Source organism: Schistocerca piceifrons, chromosome X, assembly GCF_021461385.2.
Source record: "Schistocerca piceifrons isolate TAMUIC-IGC-003096 chromosome X, iqSchPice1.1, whole genome shotgun sequence".
Taxonomy (NCBI): domain Eukaryota; kingdom Metazoa; phylum Arthropoda; class Insecta; order Orthoptera; family Acrididae; genus Schistocerca; species Schistocerca piceifrons.
In genome coordinates this window covers 539,465,038-539,475,652 of record NC_060149.1, presented here as the reverse complement: position 1 = coordinate 539,475,652, position 10,615 = coordinate 539,465,038, and the positions used below count along the sequence as shown (strand labels likewise).

The following is a 10,615-nucleotide window of genomic DNA, read 5'->3' as shown; positions in this document are numbered from 1 at the left end:
TCTGGTGACGTAGCGATTGGTGACTGGTGCGTGGTTTCGATAAAGTAAGAGTTGCTGTTGGAACAGAAGAGTAGGTGGAGCAGAGAGGGGTTTTGGTGAGGTTAAGAGTTGTTGTGAAAAGGGGAGTGGGGAAAGACAGTTAGATAGGGAAATAGGGCAGTAAGAAACTATGAGAAGGGGAAGGAGAGGTAGCCCTCATGAGGTGGAGTGGGTGAGGTGGGCTTATAGCTGACAGGATGTATAAATGTCAGGTTGAAGTTCATTATCTGTGAAGGGGATATTTCTTTCAAAGAGTGTGTGGAGTGTGCATAGATGTAGGATTAGTGGAATGCATTGGTAAAGGTGCAGCACCATACAAAGATTGAAAAGCAGAGTTGAAGCTATAGGATTATTCCAGTCGAGTATATAGATGGTGTTGATTGTTTGGAGGTGTTCAGTGTAGCTGAGGAGAGGTGGGAATTTGATGAGTACGTAAAGAATCTTTGTGGAAGAAAGTAAACATATGGGGAAGGCGAGGTGGACTGCATGGTATTTCAGGATCTGTGAGGACTTGCAGAACTTGGGAGCATCTGAAATCCATGCAACATTCACACAGGAAAGGACGGGTCAGGTCAAGGTAGTATAGGTATGGAGCACAGTGAAGGGATGTAATCCCGAAGTTCGGCCAGTTGATAGTGTTGGTACTTCTAATGTATTGTGGGCTTCTGTTAGTTAGTTTGTAGGTGATGTTTCCATGTTAGTTGCCAGTCGATTGTGAGTCCAAGATATTTTAGTGCATTAGTTAGCTGTCTGGGATAGTCGTAAGTGGTAACAAAGAAATCATGGAGGTGGAAGCCACAGATGGTGTGTCCTGTAGTTATTGCCTGGGTTTTGGAAGAGTTGATCTTGAGGAGCCATTGGTAACTGAAGGAGGTGGACTGGTGGAGGTGGTTTGGGTGTGTAGGTTGTGTAGAGGAGAAAGACAAGAAGAGATAGGGAGGAACCATAGGGCAGTCCTGGAGTGGGATAGATGGTATGGGACTTGGTGTTGTTAATGGTGACAAAGGATGGGTGAATAGAGAGGAAAGTATGCAATAAACAGTCATAATTAATTGGAAGTTCGTAAGTCAAGAATTTGGAAAGGAGACCAGAATGCCATGTAAAACTAGGCTTGAGGGAGACAAAAAGAGCGGATTTATAGGTGTTGAACTGGTGGGGTTGGAGATAGGGCACATGCTGGAGCTAGTTACCAGAAGACAAAGTGGGAGAGAAGCCACACAGGTTAATAGGAAGGAGGTGGTTTTGGTTCAGGTGCTAATGGATATGATGGGAGAGGATGGATTCTAAGACATTGGCTGAACAATGAGGCGAGCCAGATGGGGTGGCAGTGGGAGATATCAATAGGAGGTATCTGTGGTTTAGGATTCTGGAGTTTTTCCACAGCTTGGGTTAGTAACCTGTGGAGAGGATAGTGGTATAAAGGGTTGAAAGGGTGACAAAGAAGGAGAGGGGGCATTCTTTAAGGTGTTGATAGGTGGTGCAGTTGTGGCCAGGGGACATGTTGCGTTTTTTGTGAAGTTATTATTTTATTTCATGCACTGTGATTGATGTATTTAATTCCATTTGTGGAACGTTGTCCAAGTACTGGAAGCTGGGAACCAGGGGTGAGGCAGCAATATGTTTGTGGATGTTAGGGAAGGGAGAGTAATCAAAATAATCATCATCAAGGATGGAGAAGATGCCAGAGAGGTGGGATGCGAAGTGCTCAGATTTGCTCTGGTTGTCAGATAAGGGATGATTGTTGCGAGGGAGTGGATATTGAGGTATAGTATTATTGTCAGTGAGTCGATGCAATGCTTTCCAGAACAGGTAAGAGTGTAAGAGGTAATAGGGAGTGTAGCGTTGAGGCTGGTGCATGTCTGGCGCCAGTCTTGGCTTTTTTAGCATTTAGTAAATTCCTGGTGTGTCTCTGTAGTTGCTGGGCGAATGAGTCCTTAGGAAGGATCGGTATAAGCGACAGGATTCTCGCAAAAGTAAGACTTTTGGGGGTGGGTGGTACAGTGGGGGATGGGGATATATGCCCTTGGAAGGGATGTGGGCTGATATTGCATCCGACGAGGTTTGCTGCAGGAAGGTCGTGTCGTGATAGACATCTGCGGTGTCGTCTAGAATCGAGGGCGGCACAAGAAGTATCGACCACCGCAGAGATACTACACAGCAAAGCGGTATCTACAGGCACCAATGAAATGCTAGGAAGAAGCCATTCTATCCCGTAGTTCCGAGGTGCTACCACCGCACCTCTTTCCTAAAATAGTGTCGCCAGTGTCCAGGAGGGCAGTTCTGCTCGAGGTCGGATCCTGCCTGCTTCGAGGAAGTTCCTGTCGAAGTAACGCCGTTGTGCTGGGTATTCGCCATGACACAACCAGTGTCGACCATTGTTGAGTGAAGAGACTTCCGTACTCTGTGAACTGTGCCTACACATCTACGCTATCGAAACTGTGTCAAGTGTCTGTGAACTTGTGTTTTCTAGTCACTGTAGTGAACCCACAGTACTGCCATTATGAACTTTCACCAATTCACCACTCAGTAATCGTGGATCATTTACTGTGTTCTAAACCCCAAGTCCATGTGTGAAGCTTCATAGCTCTAGCCCAGCCTGGCGAGCAAAGGTAAGTTTTGTTGTAATTAATAAAGTCTTACTTATTCAGAGTATACTAATTAACTGTATTATTACTAGCCACTTCTGTGTCCAAGAAGTCGAACACAACAAGTAAAGTGACGCTGAGGACCAGTTCATATTTAGCTCGCATTGCCATATTGTGTAACTAACACTCTCTTGCAACAGTGCTATTTTTCTGTTCGTGTGTGTCGGCCTATTGAATGTTCACGATGTCTCTTTCAGATGTGTCTTTAATGCAAGCTAAATAGTTACATTGGCAAAGCACTGAACAACTGCGTAAGACTCCCACTGCAAAGATTTGTGGCAGCACCACGACCGCCACCCCAGCCTGTTCAATCGGAAACAACTCAATAAACGGTTCAGGAGCATAGGTTCAGAGAGATTCTGGGGCAATGTAAACGCTGGGCTCATAATATTGTGCAATTGACAGCGCACTTCAACTTCTATGGCATAACAAGTAACCAGCGTATTTGGAATTTTCTTTCCACCATGGGCTAAGGTGTATTCTTTTTACTAGTATAACTGTTTCCAGATAGCCAACCTCATGAGGTCCCCTATGACGAGTTAGTTAACAAATTGTCAAAACAATTTTAAATCACAAGTGCATATAGCAGCCTCTAATTATAAGTTGTTCAGATTAAAACAGCAGCCAGGACAGTCCTACAAACGGTGGATAACAGAACTTCGTGGTCTTACTAGACAATGTCACTTTCAGTGTTCGTGTGGGTTAAGTGACAGTGACATTATGATGAGAGATGCGATTACCTGGCTTGTTTCTGATTCTCATATTCGTGCTGCCATACTAAAGCATCCAAACACTGACCTCAGTTCAATATTCTCAATTACTGAGTCACAGGACAATGTCGATGTAACTAAGCATGATTTTCAAGCACCTGCATTATCTATTGTCAAGAGTAAGAGACTTCAGGAGCCGACCACCACCCTCCCTCCTTCCCCACTCAGGTCAAGCGTCGTCCGTCGTCTAGGTCAAGTGCGAACCAGTCGCACTGGCAGGCCATGGCACAGCCCACACAATCTAGAATGTCCTAAAGTCCTGTCTGCACTGATTTCAAACACATGATAGAGCACAGTGCCCATGCTGCAAAGCTAAGAACTTCACAGGTGGCAAACAAGACCACATACATATGTTTAAGTATAGATGGTGTTAGGCAGCTTTCACATTCCATGTCAAACAGTGATTCTAATGAGGTTTCTGTTGTGTCTGTTGCGCAGTAGTCCGCCAATTCTGTTGTTGTTTCGGCAGATAGCCAGGACACAAACTCTGAACTTATGTCAGCAATCCAATAAGTTGTATGGTCAGTTGCATGTGTTCAAAAAGTGTGTTAATTTCTAATTAGGGACTGATGTTACTGTTACACTGCTCACTCGTGCTATGTATGAATGGTTAAGTAGCTCACAGCTTCAGCAACCACATAACTCGTTGTTGGTATACAGTGGACAACCTATTACAGTGCTAGGAATGTGCAATTTACCAGCCACGTTCTGTGGTGCTACTAAAACGCTGTAATTTCATGTCGTTTGCTGGTTGGTTGGTTGGTTCATTGATTTGTGGAGGGGGGGGGGAGGACCAAACAGTGAATTCAACTGTCCCATTGAATTGAGGAAGGATCGGGAAGGAAGTCGGCTGTGCCCTTTGAAATGAACCATCCCAGCATTTGCCTGAAGCGATTTAGGGAAATCATGGAAAACGTAACTCAGGGTGGCCGGACACGGATTTGAACCTTTGTCCTCCAGAATGCGATGCAGTGTGCTAACCACTGCGCTACCTTGCTTGGTACGTGTTCTGCTCACGTGAGTGTTCTAGCAGTTTTGGCATGGATAGCTTTGACCTTTTTGGATTGTCAGTTCACATGAAGGTATTAGAAATTAATTCATCTGTGTTTCTGGCCAATATTAATGCATCGTGTGACAAGTGCAGTTCTCTGTTCCATGGTAGTTTACACAAGGCCCAAAGGATCGAGGTCCATGTGACACTGAAAGACGATACGCAGCCCGTGATTTTTCGTGCTCGTCCTGCCCCTTATGAATTATGGGACCAGGTTGCACCATAGATGCAGAGGTTGCAGGACAGAGATGTCATCAAACAAGTTTTGGCCAGCCAATGGGTGTCATTCCTGGAGGTCTTACTAAACTGTCAGGCGTGTTAAGACTCTGCGCAGACTTTATACCAGCCTTCAACCCACAAATGGTTGCTATTATTTTCCATTGCCCTGCCCTGAGGAGTTGATGGACAAATTAGGTCAGGGTCATTTGTTTCCAAAAATTCATCTCCAGAGGCCTACCTGCAACTGCCTTTAGATAAAGAATCAAAGAAGAGTTTTGTGATCAAAACAAGCATGGGATTATTCCAGTTTTAGAGGTTACTATTCGGTAGCGCTTCCGCCCCAGTTATTTTCCAAAGGTATCTTGAGTAACTGACGTCGCAAGTACGTTCTTGTTCTATCTATTTAGATGATTTACTTGCCTCTGGTCACACACCAGCAGCACACTTACAAAATTTAGAGGCATTGTGTAAAATGTTGTCCAAAGCGGAAATGACAAGCAACCGTTATAGGTGTTCCTAATTTTCCACAGTAATTGTGTATCCTGGCCACGTGATTTTTGTGCACAGCATCCATCCGTCAGAGCGCACTTAGTGGCCATTTGTGATTTGCCTGCACCAACTAATGTATGCTGTAATGGGTAAGGTAATCTATTACATCCATTTTATGCAGAATGCCGCTCGGATTGTGGCGCCTATCGATCGGTTGCACTGCATGGGCATTCTGTGTGTCCTGTCGGCTGAGTGTCAGACCGCTTTCCAGCGGCTGAAAGACGCACTACTAAGTGATCAATGTTTTGTTCACTTCAGCCCCTGCAAGTCTGTCATTCCTTCAGTAGATGCTTCATCTTATGGCACTTGTGTTGTGTTGTCACACCTATTGGGTTCCAATGAGAGTCCGCTTACGTTTGCGTCAAAGAAATTCGCCAAGGCCCAACACAACTACAGCCAACTTGAAAAGGAGCCATTAGCTATCTTTTATGGGGTCACGCACTTCCGTCAGTATCTGTATTACCGTTGCTTTTCTCTATTTACAGACCACAGACCATTGATGGCTTTGTTCAGGTTCTCCCAGCCGGTACCATAGCCCACAACGCAGAAGTTACTATAATGGATCCTTCTCTCACCCAATTACCAGTACATATTGCCATATTGGCCAACTACCAAACACTCCAACGCTGACCTCCTATCGAGGTTCCCTTTGGCTCCGATGCTGCGTTTGATTTCTCAAAGAACTCCAGTCATTACATAGAGTCAGAAGAAATTCGGCTTTTCGAAGATTTTCCAGTCACCTTCCGCCATGTGCACAGGAAACCGAGCATTACAGATGGTCCTCGAGTTTGTTCGTTGAGGGTGATCATGGAGTCTAAAGAAGATGCGCCACCTGGTGGTTTGTTGCTACTTTGATTTTCAGTGTGTCATCTCTGCATCGAAGGGCATCCTCCTGATGCACACTGAAAGTGGAGATGCAGGAATTCATGATTCCTTAGTCCCTCCAGCGAGAAGTTCTTCGGTTGTTGCACTAAGGACATTCAGGCATTGTCTGCATCAAGCAGTTGCCAAGGCGCCATTGTACATGGCCGAGGATGGGTGCATAAATATGGCCATGACTTCACAGTGTGAAATGTGTGCAGAATATCAGTCTGCTCCTCGACAATGATACTTTGAGTGGCCACGTCCTGACAGAACTTAGCAACACCTGCACATAGATTTTGCTGGGCCATACTGGAATATACGCTGGCTAGTAGTTGTCGATGTTTACAGCGAATTTCGCTTCTTCTTTCCAATGAAGTCTACCACATCAGTCGGATGCAGTTTAAGCTCTTACGTCGATCTTCTGCATTGAAGGCTTATCTGAGATGATAGTGGTAGATAATTGGCTGCAGCTCATGTCTCGGGAGTTTGAACAATTTTGTCTAGACAATGGTATTCAGCACATTCTTACAACGCCCTTTCATCCACAGTCGAAAGACAAAGCCGTACGTTTCGTAAGGAGCTTCAAATCACAGATGGACAAGTTGCGAGCCAGCCATACACGAGAATGGGTTTTTAACTTTCTCCCTGCTCATAGATGGAATCACCAGCAGAGCTCCTGCATGGCTGATGTCATAACACTGCTCCATTTGCTACGTTTGATGCAGAGACCCTACGTCCTTCTGGGTCACAGTTTCGGCCCCAGAAACCAGTGTTCTTTCATGTGTTTGGCACGGGTTGCAGATGGGAATGGGGTATGGAGTCTGAGGTGTTCTCCCATTTCACCTACATTATCTACAGCTGACAGGGTTTCATAGGCTGCATCAGAACCAGCTTTGGGCAGTCCACCCTTACCTGCTACCCCCTTTATTTTCACAGAGCCAGCATGCAGCCAAGGCATGCAGCAGCCACTGTCACATGCGTTGCATGGGGATGAGGTAGTGTGAACACATAGGTGGTCACTTCCAATGCGATGCAAGACTTCTACACTGAGGCATCCAAGAAGGGTGGATAGATGCTAGGACTACATCTGGGGTGGTGTTGCATTCAGGATGAGTGTACTGTGGGAAGAGGATAATGTAACCTTGGAGGGAATCTGTAAACTGATGCCACTGCTGGAGTTCTGCAGGGGATTTACAGTAGATGTTGAAGTCAGCAGCAACAATATAGGTTGGAAAGGTATGATCGATATGGGTGAGGAAATCACAGGGGATAGAATTATTAGGTAGGTTGAAAACAATAGCAAGGGTAACAGTTAGGATTTAGAAGACGAGGCTAAGAATAAGATGTTCAGTGGGCTTATGGAGTAAGGGTTGTGGACGAGCAGGGGTGTTTTTGTGGTGGCCAATTGCAATTCCACCTCTGACCAGGCGAAGAGGATGGTGGAGGATATAAGGAGGAATTCAGATGGTGTGATATGGTTGGAGCAATGTTTAATTAAGTATTATGGTATCGACATTGTGTCAGGACAGGCTATGCTTGAGAAGGCGTTTATTCATGCGTAGGGGTGGATATTGTGGTATACGATGCTGTATTGCTGTCACACCACGATGGGAGTTAGGGTGTGGGTTCTGTGGGTGAGAGGGTGGAGAGGTTTAAACGAGGGTGTTGAAACAGGTGAAAATGAAGTGGACTTGGTTTCAGAAGTAGGAGGCCTGAGTACTGAGATGGTAAACAGAGTGAGTGGCAAGAGAAATTTGTTGTAGGGTACCTGGTGTAGGCTTAATGTAAGTCTTTATCATGTTATTTCACCAGGACACGAAGAACCACTCGAGAGCATACGCACAACTGTCTTGAAATCATTTACAATGCAATGTATTATCCATAGTCACCACTGTAGTTTTTTACTTAACATCACCATATGTTTCCGAGTACAGCCACAACAGGCCAAGTGCAATATCGTGGTCAGGGAGTAACTGGCTTCAAGAATCACAACATCAGACTATGTTTACGTATGGGCACACTATTATACCTAGAGACAGCATTCTGGTCCACTTGGCTGAACTTACAGTAGCTAGATGGGGCCGTACTCTTTTGCTGGTGATAGCAGCATTCTTCCATGTTGAAGAACTATGTATAAGAATGATATGGACCAAAACTACTTAATATTTCATTCCTTTACACATCTGTATTTGTAATGATTTTTGGTGGTCACAATTCGCCTTCAAATACGTACAAACGTGTGTTATCCTCAGATGTTGCTGAGACATAGTATACGAGTATGTATATAACTGCGGACCATGTTGGAGGAACTGGCCTAGTACCTGTTGCCTTTCTCATACATTAATTTTTATAAGTTAGCACCTTTTTTTGGTCTCTGAGGTACTGCACATGTTTTTCTCAGGGAGTTCGAGTATCGGTCGGGCACACAGTTTTAATCTGCCAGGAAGTTTCATATCAGCGCACACTCCACTGCAGAGTGAAAATCTCATTCTGGAAACATCCCCCAGGCTGTGGCTAAGCCATGTCTCCGCAGTATCCTTTCTTTCAGGAGTGCTGGTTCTGCAAGGTTCGCAGGAGAGCTTCTGTAAAGTTTGGAAGGTAGGAGACGAGGTACTGGCAGAAGTAAAGCTGTGAGTACCGGTCGTGAGTCGTGCTTCGGTAGCTCAGTTGGTAGAGCACTTGCCCGTGAAAGGCAAAGGTCCCGAGTTCGAGTCTCGGTCGGGCACACAGTTTTAATCTGTCAGGAAGTTTCATATCAGCGCACACTCCACTGCAGAGTGAAAATCTCATTCTGAATATGAAGATTCTATTAGAGAGATTCAAGATAAAATTAACAGGTATACTTTATCATAGACACGAAATTAAACTGAGGATTTTATGAAAGAATTTCACAAGAAATTACATTTGCAATGCAATATCATATCGAACGTTAACTGAAAATTTCATAAGAGAATTTCAAGCTAAATTAGATTGGAGTGTTCTATCAAATAAAGAAAATTATCTGTAGATGTTACCAGTGAATTTCAATTAAAATTTAATGTCATCCTATTTCAAACAAAGGAAAATTATCTGTAGATCTAATTTGAGGATTTCAAGCTAGAATAAACTGGAATAAAATATCACAACGTAAATTGACTAAATATTTCATAAGGGAATTCCAAGATAAATTAGAATGGTCTTATATTCCAAGGAAACAACATCTGAAAAATTTATATAATTAAATCTGATGAAAACTAATTATATCATTAATAAATTGTTCATGTGTGTAGTCATCCAAAATATAGAAATTATTGTGCCAACAAACAATGTTTAATTTTCTCTTATTCACTGGTATAAATTTATTGAATTAGGGTTATAATGAAGTCTTAACATTTCTTCGAAATTTGGAAGTCTTTTTTCGGTTCTATACAATTACCTTTGTAAATTTTTTTGTTGTGCCCTACTGCCATAGTAATGATATTCATATTTATATATTATATTTTAGTAAATAAATTTAAAGGAAAAAAGTTGATCTTAAATGCTAATTTATCTATTTCTCCAGTTCTTTCTTGTACTGTTTCTAAAGCATTATCAATTATTTCAATTAAATTTTCTATAAGTTCATCATTAATTTTGTTTATATTTTCGAAATGAATTATTTGACCTAAATGCAGCTGTACAGTTTTATATCCTCCACACCTACAAATTGATAGTGAAACTTATTTTTAAACCCAATTTTGGAAATTTTCTACAAAAGGTGTTTCGGATGTCATAGCTGAAGAATGTAGACAGGTCTCATTCATATATTTTATTGATTTTTGTATGTATTTAGGTAGTCTCATTTTAGGAAGGTCAGAACTTTCATATATGGTCTTTGATTGTTTTGCTAGAATTTCCATATACCAAAAGAACAGAAAGGCGATTTGCAATAAAGTATATTTTATTCTTTTCATCAACAATCATACACACTTGCTTACTATTATACATAAACTAGTTGTTGATAAGTTCAATGACTGACTTCATTTAATAAAAATAAGTTTAATAGAATTTTTCATAATTCAATTAATAATTACTGGGTTAGCTGCTAAAACTAGAAGATTTTAATTTTTCTTTGTAAATGGAATTCATCCAATATAAACTGTGTAAATATTCCAAAACATGGAAGTAAACTGATAGTTTTACTTTACAGAAATATACCAATGATAGTTATAGGACTGTGTGCAGACAATGCAAAAATGAATAATGTATAGAGTATACAGTAGTAAACGAATTTCTTCTGTATGACAAAAAATTTCTCTGTATATAATTATAAAAATCAAGAATTCTTTGTGAAGAACATTTGAAGATACTGTTGTCTGTGGAAAAAGTTGAACAACAAAATAAGACAGATAACACACAAAAGTATGTGTTGATTGACAATAGGTTAAAGAAACATGATGTTTTTACTCGATTTTATCGTGTAATGGCAAACATACAAGTAGATGTAAAAAATATACTCG

At 42.2% G+C, this 10,615-nt stretch overlaps 1 non-coding gene across 1 annotated transcript; it reads left to right on the top strand.

Moving 5' to 3' along the window:
- The first annotated feature begins 8,788 nt into the window (after window positions 1–8,788).
- On the top strand, window positions 8,789–8,863 carry Trnas-uga. Its single transcript has one exon. It is a non-coding gene; the product is annotated as a tRNA-Ser (tRNA).
- The last annotated feature ends 1,752 nt before the right edge of the window (window positions 8,864–10,615 follow it).